Source organism: Balaenoptera physalus, assembly GCF_965194825.1.
Source record: "Balaenoptera physalus genome assembly, contig: HAP1_SCAFFOLD_2397, whole genome shotgun sequence".
NCBI classification, from domain to species: Eukaryota; Metazoa; Chordata; class Mammalia; order Artiodactyla; family Balaenopteridae; genus Balaenoptera; species Balaenoptera physalus.
This window is the reverse complement of record NW_028124410.1, coordinates 15,544-26,536: the sequence shown is the minus strand read 5'-3', so window position 1 is coordinate 26,536 and position 10,993 is coordinate 15,544. Positions and strand designations below refer to the sequence as shown.

The following is a 10,993-nucleotide window of genomic DNA, read 5'->3' as shown; positions in this document are numbered from 1 at the left end:
GTCACCTTCAACTCTACTCCAATTGTGTTCTTTCAACCCAGACCCCTGACCCTGCTTTTTACTTCTGCCATTTCATCCTCACTCCTGCTTCCTTTCCTAAATCCATACGTCTCTTTTGGCCTTCCTAGCCCTGGGCCAAGTTCCTTCCTCTTTCCTCAGTTTTTACCCCTTTCCTTCATTCTCCCATCCAACTTTCAGGCCTTCCTTTCTCACGCCCCAGTTAGCAGCATCTCAAAATTCGAAAGGTTTATTACTCATCTATTAATTCTATTCCATTTACTTATTCGGTTCTATACCTATCTTACCTATGTATGGAAGAACCGCTGGTAGCCAAGGTGGCAGCAAGAATCCTAGCAGCTGTCACCTGACGTATCCGTAGTAGTCAGCAATTTCCATTTCTTTGTCCCTCTGGGTGAAAAATTGCAGCTTCCCCGAAGAGGTGTATCTGGCAGCATTCTCCCGTTGTTGTTGAGCCCGCCTCTTCATGGCCTCTCGCTCTGGCCTCTGCTCTTGTTCGATGGGCTTTGACATGACTGGCTCAGGCACGTTGGGTTCCCTCCATGGAACTCGTTGCTTGCTGAAGTCTTGGAGTAGAAGTTGGGTTTGGAGCTTGGGTGGGGACTGGCGCTTAGTCACAGCAGGGGGAACAGGCTCGCGCTGGAGAGAAGCGCCAGATGAAGTTTTGTAGGGTGCAGGCCTAGGAGCAGCAGGCTGAGGGACACGAGGCTGGGTATGGTTGGTCCAAGCCGGTTGGGTTGGGTTGGCCACAGTTGGCTGAGCTGGTTTGGCGGGACCTGGCAAAGAGGCAGGAGCTGGCTGGGATGAATTGACTGCAGCAGGTTGAGCTGAGTCAGTAGAACCAGGCTGGGCACGGTAAGCCACAGCAGGCCGATGTGAGGCCAGAGACTGTGGCCTCCGAGGAGCGGGTCGAGCTTGAGGCTTGTCCCAGGCAGAAAAAGGCAGAGGTATCAACTTGACCTTCCCAGGAGGAGGCCGCTCACACTGGGATGGAGATGGACACTCTGTTTCAGCACTGCTGTCTGGTTTCTGGGCTTGGACTTGCGTTTTCTCAGGCCTCTTACCCTCACGTGGGGTATGCCGCCGTGGCTGGATCGCTGGGGGTGGCTGGGGGTCTTTGGGGTTGCTTGAATTTCCCAAGAGCCGACAGGAAGAGAGCCCAGTTTTCGTCTCATTCTTCTTCCCCAGCGCATGAAGAACCTTCACAGACTCCAGCATGCGCACGCCAAGGGAGGTTCGAGGCTTTTGAAAGCTCTCTTGGCGAAGCTCAGTTTGGTGTTCCTTTCGCTTCGTGTTGGGGATTGCTGGCTTGTCTTCTGCCTTGACTTTGTTCCCTGACTGCTTGTTCTCTTCAGCCTTGTTTCTTCCTCTGGTCCTTTTGGTCTTTTCCTGCCCATGGCTCTCAGTTTTGCTGATCTTTCCGGATGCAGCTTTCTGAGGTTTGCCTTGAGAGTGCTTGGCCGTGTTCGCAGGAGCCCTGTCACTGACTGCAGCAGTGCATATAACCGCTTCTCCCCCTAACAGGCACTCTGGATCCTTTGGCTGGATTTTGGCCTTGGGAGCACCACCGATAGGCTCAGAGGCTTTCTGTTTGTTCTTCCTGGGTTGATCAGAGGGAACCTTTACGACACTTGGCTTTTCCTGCACCTGATTCACCTTAATGGCTCTGGTGTCTTCAGCTTTGATCACGTTGGGACCTTGGGATCGATCAAGATCTTTCCAAGAATTAAAGAGCTGGGGAAGGTGAATATCCTCCGCCAGTGTAGTAATGTCTGCAAGACCACTGCTAGGTTCAGTCCCATTTTCAAGTGTCCCTAGGTCCTGACGACTCAGGCTGTTCTCTCCCAGATCAGCATTTTCAGAACCAGGCTGCTCCTCTTGGCTGAGGGGATCGGTGCAGGCCAGCGGCTGGGGAATATCAGGGATTCCTAAAGGGAGTAGTGGAGGATCTTGGTTTTCTATTGGGATCTGGTAGGCCTCCAGAGGCTTTGACAGCTTGGTTTTGATATCCTCCACGTTCTTACTCTCTGTTTGTCCCTGGCTTGGAGCTGGAGGCAGGGCCAGGAGACGCCTGGCACTCTGGACTGGAGCTGTCACTGAAATGTCCCCAAGTTCAGATGGTGGGTTACTCTCAAGTATGTGACTGTTTCTGCTACTGCAGGACTTGGGGAGTTCTTGAGTTTGTGTCACACAAAACGTCTGGCTTGGAGGTTGCAATCCCAGGGAATTTTTCATCACCAGGGAAGTCTCCATCACTACAAAGGGATCAAGGGAGAAGTCAGTCCCTGGTAAATGAGATGCTCCCCCTAAACACCAACACAGCAGTCATGTACCTTTCAAGGGGTTCAGGGGCAAGATGGGCAAGGCATTTCTACTAACTCTTCTTAAGGATCATGGACAGTGCCCTGTGCTACGAGGTAAGCGGTGACTGTTGTAATGCTTAACTGGTGATCATTTCATGTCACTGATCCTTGGCTCTCTTTGTATCTCATAGGACTGTTGTAAGTCCAATACAAAATGAGTCTTCTTTTTAAACAACTGAAATGTTTTACAAAGCCTAGCATTCTCATATAGAGTCCTTTCAATTCTCCCCACTTTCCCGAGAGGCTAAGAACACTTCACACCATGAACTAGGAGAGGGGGTAGAGCCCTTTCTGATGAAATACAGAAACAAAGACAGAGTCTTAGCCTGCTTGCTCTCTGGACAGGATCTCGGACCACAAGGTCTTAAATCCTGGTATAAATGACGGAAGTGAGGACACTTCAACTGGCACTCTCATAACAAGAGTTCTGAGACACCTTCCAAAGAGACTGTAGCAGTAGACGAGGGAAGGGAGTGCTACAGTGTGGTAGTACAGGGGGAATGCTCGGCTACAGCAGTGAAAAATGTGGTACCTATTGGTGTGCTCTCGGGGTTCTTGTACATGTAGCATAGATGACCTTTACAGTGTCCCTGCCACCTTCCCACCTGCATTAGGTGTTCTTTTTGTTTTTTTGTTTTTTTTAATTTACGTTTATTTATTGATTGATTGTTTGAACTTATTTATTCTACGTATTTATTTTTTTGGCTGCACAGGGTCTTCATTGCTGTGCACGGGCTTTCTCTAGTTGCGGCTAGCGGGGTCTACTCTTGGTTGCGGTGTGCGGGCTTCTCTTGTTGCGGAGCATGCGCTCTAGGCGCGTGGGCTTCGGTAGTTGCGGCTCACGGGCTCTAGAATGCAGGCTCAGTCGTTGTGGCACATGGGCTTAGTTGCTCCACGGCATGTGGGATCTTCCCAGACCAGGGCTCGAACCAGTGTCCGCCGCATTGCATTGGCAGGCGGATTCTTAACCACGGCGCCACCAGGGAAGCCCTAGGTGTTCTTATATAGAGTCTAAAAACAGAGGGCACTGAGCGAAGGTAGTGGTTACTAAAGGCTCAGGATCTAAATTCTACCTGTCTCTACACCCCTTCCCAGCTGTCGATTTGACCCCATTTGTGAATGCCGACCTCATTCTTCAACTTTCTCTGCCGTTTGTATACTCACCTTGAAAACTTGTTTCTGTGATGCGTTGAGCAGACACAGGGTGGCAGATTGCAGAGGTGGAAGCTGGTGGTCGGATATTTGTGGGCTGAATCTCCTTCAGTCCCATTCCCATTTCTGGTTGCGCAGAGGCCCTACTTCCTGTGTATGACGCGGAGCCATAGGATTGCGGGCAGGAGCCAAGTTCTCCATACAGTGAAGACCCCAGTGTGCCTTGGTTATAGTAATATACCTGGCTTCCTTCCTGGTAGGGAAGTGACAGGCGGCTATGCCCCTGATTTGGAATCTGAGATGGTGCTCCCTGAGCAAGCCTGGCAGAAAGTGATGGATATAGAGGGACCATGTTATTGGCGTCTGAAGTTTTATCATACTGGGCTGCCATAAACATGGAGGAAGCAGCTGGGTGCCGGTCAGTGAGTGCCAGAGTAAAGTCTCCGAGTGAAGAGGAATTCTTTTCAGTGCTTCCTGTGATGTCCCACTCAAGAACACCTGGATAGGAAGGAGCTGAAGTGGAGATCTGGCTGTGGTCAGTAACTCCAGATAACATAGTCGTGCTGGAATGTTGGTAAAGGTAGGCACTACCCATGAGTGTCTGGAAAGAGGTACCGGTAGCCGATGCCGAACTGACGGCAGGGGCAGAGACTCTGGAGAAGTTGCAGACACTTCGTGTTAGGGAAGTTGCATTGCTCACCACAGGAAGAGAATGCTGCAGAGAATTTAGAGTTCCAAGTAGAGATGGATTTTGGAAATTTTCTGTAAGAACAAGAGGGTCATGAAAAACTCAGGGAGGTTGAGAAATTCTCACTACGTTTGAGGAACAGCATTATCTTAAGGTTCTTGCTCTCAGGACACCTCTACTATCGACCCTTCCTGAGAAACCCAAAATCAGACAGTTAATGATGGCTGTAAGGACTGAGCAGTTTTCCACTCTTCTGTATTAACTGCCTGTGCTCCCATCTTGGGCACAGATGGGCAGAAGAGCCAAGTGGTATGGTTCAGACATTGTTCTCTAGGCTGGAAGCAACCTTCTCCCTGCCCTGTCTTTCCCTTCAGCCTGCACTCGTATTGACTTCTATGCTATTTCCTAGACTGGAAGCATTTTAGAACTAGGAGGCCCTTAGAGAACTTTCTCTTTTTTCAGTCTCATTTCACGAGTAAGGAAACTGAGGCTCAGAGAGGTCGGGTTGACTTGTTCAGGTTCTCTCATTATGTTAGTGTCATTACCAGGTTTCAGAACCTAAGTATCCTGACTTCCTTGCCAGGACTCCACTCTGAGCATGATAGTGCCAGAAAGCAGGAGAAATAGAACTTATAATATAAGCATTTTTTTTGTCCATTAGAAAACAGTACGGCCATTACCATTGTCATCTTCAGTGTCTCCCTTTGCTTGTGCAGTTCCCACGCTATTACCTAGAGTTGACGTATAGCTCAGTCCAATTGGTGAACTGAAAGAGTCATGTTTGCCCTCTTCAAGCCTGGTTTCTCATCCTACCTCAAAATGATTACCCGAAAGTGGATTTCTTAAGTGCTTTTGGAAAGAGAAAAGTTATCTGATTACTTCAGATTACTCATCTATAAAGTGGTTATAACACCACCACCAATAATAATAGCAGTAATAATTAATAGATGAATAAGCTGATCTATTGCGTATGATTTATATGGAGGAAGATACAATAAGTTCTAGAAAGACAAAGAAAAATCATGAAAAACATGTTACGTAACGAAAAAGAAATCCATAGATATTAATGAAAACTGGGGTATGTGGGCAAGTATCAAAGCCTAATGAATTTACTAACAAATGACATTCTGTACCATACATGCAATATTATGAAAGTGAATTTTGCCCACTCTATTTTAGTGAATACTATTAACCAAAAAACACGATGGAGGTGATAGAGGTGAATGAATTCCTAGCCAATGCATACAGACAGAGACGATAAATCAGTAAAAAATGCACAACAAGCAACAGAATGCAACAAATGTGAATGTATAGGTAGCCACAACATATATAGACAAGTATTTCAATGAAAACCGGTACAAAGCAGACAGCAAAATAGTAAGTGTAAAAGAGTTTCATTATTGTGCTCATTCATATTTTTACCCAGCAAGTAACAGGTATTAAGCCTAGGAGAAATATATCTGTCCATGAATATAACTCATATAATAAGCAGAAAGGAAGCTTAAAAAGTATCAAGAAGGTTTTTGTATTTATCCTAGAACTTAGAATCATCTTCCACATCCAAGAAGATGACATCCCAAGACCTCAAAAAACCATCATCCCTAGAATCCAATTAAAAAAGATTTTCAAATGTAAGAAAATCCAAAGGACTCCACAACATTGTTTTAGATAAATGTGGATGTTTGTGTTTTCTTTTTTTCTTTTGCCGCGCCGCGTGGCCCTGGCCGTGAAAGCACCGAGTCCTAAGCGCTGGACCGCCAGGGAATTCCCTAAATGGGGAATTAGAGATGTGGGGCTTGACTTTTTCTTTTTCTTCTCCGGTAGCTAAGATCTACAAGCGAACGATGGCTGTTGATCAATGTGCTCTCTGTGTTAGGAAGGAAATAACTGTAAAAATTGAAAAGCAACCTTGCCTTAGAAGGTACATATCACACAAAGGAAATAGTCCTTCTGATTCAATGTAGAAGATATCATTTAAAATGTTTAATTGGTCAAATGTCTACCTAGTTTAAAAATTAGAAAGAATAGAACACTGAAAAGCAGCCCCCTAGATAACCACTTTGGTTTCTGGTTTCTAGGAAGCATCATTTCTAAAACATACTTCTAAAATGTTTCTATTCCAAACTGTCAAGTGCCAGCTGTATTCAGAGAGGCAATAAAAGAAAGAAAACGGAGTATGACTTTTCTGATAGGCTGCCTTTCCTGGTGATCCCCTGTTCTGGCCTTACTTTCCTTCTTAGTCTGTTAATGTAAGGATTTGCTACCATCAGCTTTGTTTTGCCCTGCTCTGAGCAGATTTCCCTCTGTGCTGTTTCTGCTTTAATTTAAAATCTTTGGCTCCCATCAACATTCCATGGCAAACTGCCTCTTTCTTGAGAGCTCCTCTATGCTTTCCCTCTTCATTCTTATATTTTTTTCCCATCTCTTGGTTCCTGTTGGCCTGTGCTAATGAAAACAATCCTAAACTTGCTTACGTTTGACTCTGTGCCTCCCTATATAGCCCAGTACTCTCCATCCTCTCTCCCTATTCTCTCTTTTCAACTAGTCGAAATACTAGTGGAGGGAGACCATTGGAGATGAAACATCTTGGTATATATCGCTAGTTTTCTGTGTCACCTGGCTTTTCTATGTTTCTGTTGAAACACTCTTTTGAGAAGTCTCTGATTTCATTTTCTACATGGGTACCCTTTAAGGCTCAATATTGGAAAAGAAGGGGATCAGAGTGATCAACCCAATGTGGTATCCTAACGTAACAGATAAGGAAAGCAGCAGGCTTTGTGAGGCAGTCAGTGATTTGTCCAAAGTCACACAGACAGTAAACGTCAAAGTCAAAACTGAAATTAGGTCTCCAGACTTGTAGTTCAATACTTTCCCTCATTATTCCACGCTATTTTGAATCTCCTCCTCAATTTAGGGGCACAAGAAATCGAACGCAAAACTTTCCAAAGTTTCTTTTCTTACCTGACATGGTCAGAGAAGAGGAGACATCAACTGCAGGTACAAGGGATGAGGAGACAACACTAGAGGATGTCTGAGTGGCTGCAGCTGAACGGCGCACGTGTCCAGTACAAAGGTCACTGGTTACTGGTCCAAACGGCTCCACGGAAACCCCAAGACCTCTACCAAGTGGTAGTAGGTTTGGTAGGAGAGTGATGTCACAAAGCAGGCAGTTGAAAGGTATGAGCTAGCCAATAGGGAGGTCCGATCCCCAACAGGAGGGCGGGCTTGGGTGAAGAGAGCGTAGGAGAGCTAAAACAACCCCTCAATTTCTGAGCTCTGGGGAGGAAATCCTAGAAGACAGATTTACCTCCCCCAGGCTCTTCCATTAGGGAAATCATTGCAACATTTCTTACAGACGTTCATTAATATAATTAACTAACAGTTACTTATATTCTACAGAGTATTCTATTTTATGTATCATATACTTAGAGCTATATAGATCTTATTTAACTAGTATCCTTAGGAAGGAAAGAGCCATGTAGTTTGAACTATTACAGTTGTAACTTGGTTAAAGAGCAGGGTGAAGTTTGTTGAGTGTACCCTGTGGAGAATGTTGTGGTCCAAGGCTCTTCTCTTTTAGTTTCTTCTCCTTGACTCCTACCTTCCTTGGGCTGGGCTAGGCTGGGGGCCAGGTTGGACTTGCGACTTAACATTTCTCTTCCGCTTTCTTTTTTTTTTTTTTTTTTCTTCCATTATGGGCATTGCTTCTAGGACAAGCCTTGATCTTGCATTGGATGTTCCTTTCTGTCAACTTCCAGCAGCAGGAGTCTTCTTTTCAGTGCTTGATGCTTCACGAAATAGACTCTGCCCATTGGCAGCAAATACCAGAGAGCCAGGAGACAGAGCTGGTTGCAGACCTTTCCTCTTCCAGCCTTTGGTTGCAATTGTTTTGCCCATGATTTGCTAGCTCTAGTTCCTTGGGCCACACAGGTATCCTGCCATCCAGCTCTTTTTATATGTGAGAGACATTCTGAACACTGTCCCTCTTTCTTTGCACAGAAGTATATACAGTGTGGCAGTTACCGTAATCTCCTCCCCCTTGCAAACAGCCCCTCTAGAATCTCGGACCTCTAGGACTCTCTGTCTTGCATGCTTGGGTGCAAGGCCAAGCACAATGAAGAGAAGAATAATTAGAGAAAGAGGAGGACATTGGTGGAGAACTGGGAGCAGGTAAGGTGAAAGGGCACCGGAGAAAAGAGATGCATGTAGGTTTTTTGGTTTCTGTGGGAAACAAGTTGACACACTTGGGCCTCATTTTGTATTAACAGAACAGAGAGTTGTAGATATAAGTAGCTAGATCGTGCAGCAACTGCCATGAAGTCTGTACACTGAAGAGAACAGTCTCACATCTAGTTTTCATTTTGTTTTATGTCATATTACCTTATTTATAGCATTCACTGGTATGTTTGTAGAACGCAGATGTTTTCAAATGCTCTGGTTTTGTCTACATGGTTATTTCCTTGTCCTATTTGTAAGGAATCCAACATTGTAAGACATATTGCATGTTTTTCTCTTGACGATTGTTTACCTTGAAGCGTCATGAGCTAACTTGAGCTGTTGGATTTTGTGGAGAAACTTTAAAAAGGGTCTGTGAAAAAGGCATTGTGGTGAGTCGCATTATGCACCCGAGCGTAAGGAGCAGATATCTGCCACCAGCCCAGCTTGGCCTGGATTGCCTCTGTGTTAGTTCCCCTGGTTAGTGCTTTTCTCCCTAACCACTCTTGTGACTGTGATAATGTGAGTTAAGGGCTGAGTTGCTAGTGATTTATGTGTGAGGTAGGCTGGTTTGAGGGAGGAAATCTATGGACCTAGTCATTTTCCTTGGTGGTAAGCTTTCAGGGGTGCAAAGATCGATCTTCCTGGGGACTTTTCTGGTACCAGGAAGATATCGCATAGATGGGACCTCCAAAGACACACATTTAATTTTTAGGCCTGTTGTTCCTATTATGGGATGTGAGTTTCTTCACTGATGGGGATGCTGCTTATCTGAGAAGAAACTGTGAAAGGTGGTGTAGTATAGAGGTGTGGCTTAAGCTTTTAAGTTTTCTTCAAGGTTTTTCCCCTAAGCTTCATACTTCAGACGGCCTACTTACATGAGACTAGTATGTGATGTCAGGCTAACAACTTCCTAAATACCTGCAAGCCAGATCAGTGTCTCTTTTCTCTATATTCCCATGGAAATCAAGGGTCCCGCCGAATTTTCCATCGAAACAGTTGATTTGTGCTGTCTCTAGGAATTCTACAGGGCGTACCGTTGCTTCCTAACCGGTGTCATTTGGGAGATCGATCCCCCTCTGTACGTTCAAATGATTAATTTTGAGACTCTGCTCATGTGTGCAGTAAACCCTTTAATTCCCTAAGACCTTCCTTTCCTCCATCTCATACCCCATGAAGCCCGCTTCAGTTTATCTCCTGAATTTCTTTGGAATCTGTCAGCTCTCCCTCAACATCCTAATACTGAACTTGCCTGTCTGTTGCGATTAGGTCCTAACTAGTGTCCATATATCTTGTTTCCCTCCAATCCATTCTTCACACAAGAAAGCTTCAAAGCAAGTTGGAACATTGCTCATAAACATCGCTCACAAACATTGTTTTGAGAATAGAAAACACACTGGTGGCCTTTAAGACTCTGCGTGCTCTAGAATCCTCTCTGCTTCTCTAGCCCCATCTTGTGCCACGTTTGCCCTCACTTTCTATGCTTCAGATACACTGAATTAACCTTAGTTCTCACTCATCTGACAGAAGTCAGTTGAGAAATTATTTTTCACTGTGATTCCTAGCATTAAGGAATTTGATGATCAGGTTTTGTATGAGGACTAAAACTAAACTGGGAAGTGGAAGAATTGCGTTTCAACTGTTTCAGTCAACACGCATGTATTAATGATACCTAAGTATTGAACACCGGGCTAGGTTTCATGAGGGATACAGAAGTTCTGGCCATCTCTGGTTTTGGGTATCCCTTATTTGTTGAGACCTTTGCGTTGTTTGGTTGCCTTTTGTCTGTTTTCCAGATGGGAAAACAGGAACAAGGGAAGTATAGGTTATTACTAGGTGGGGTTGAACAAGTGGAGCAGCAAACTGCAAAGCAGAAAGAAGAGGGACGTACTATAGAGGGATGTGATTTCCATTTTCAAGGCGCCTGCGTCCTGTGCAGGGAGACAGCCTAACATAAAATGTGCCTAACAAAAGATCTATTGACTTCTTACTAAAAATCTCCAGTTCATATAACCCAGGGGTTTATACCTTCTCCTTTAAAAGTTCTATTCCTGGGACTTCCCTGGTGGTCCAGTGGTGAAGACTCTGCGCTTCCAATGCAGCAGGCGTGGGTTCAATCCCTGGTTGGGGAGCTAAGATCCCACATGCTGCGCAGCCAAAGAAATTTTTTTCAAAAGTTATACTCCTGTGTTGTTGAATTTAGTGGTTTAGATTTTGTTTGAATGTTAAGAAGATTTCAGTTTATTTACCAGGAACAAACAAAACATAATGTAAAAATAGTTTCCCAGAAACGATTTCCATCGTTCTCTTCTTCCCTTTCTCCCGCAGACTGACTGGTGTTTCATCTTGACAAGTTCTCTGAAGTTCTCTGTCATTCCATAGGAAAGCGGTCTGGCTTGGAGGTTGCAATCCCAGGGAATTTTTCATCAGCGGGGAAGTCTCCATCACTACAGAGGAATCAAGGTTGAAGTCAGTCCCGGGTAAGTGAGATGCTCCCCCTAAACACCAACACAGCAGTCGTGTACCTTTCAAGGGGTTCAGGGGCAAGATGGGCAAG

At 45.1% G+C, this 10,993-nt stretch overlaps 1 pseudogene across 1 annotated transcript; it reads right to left on the bottom strand.

The window, feature by feature from the left end:
* Window positions 1-360: 360 nt before the first annotated feature.
* On the bottom strand, window positions 361-7,266 carry LOC309654250 (uncharacterized protein C2orf78 pseudogene; annotated as a pseudogene). Its single transcript has 3 exons — window positions 7,183-7,266; window positions 3,604-4,295; window positions 361-2,265 (listed from the first exon to the last, which is right to left on the bottom strand). The product of its transcript is annotated as an uncharacterized protein C2orf78 pseudogene (transcript).
* Window positions 7,267-10,993: the final 3,727 nt, after the last annotated feature.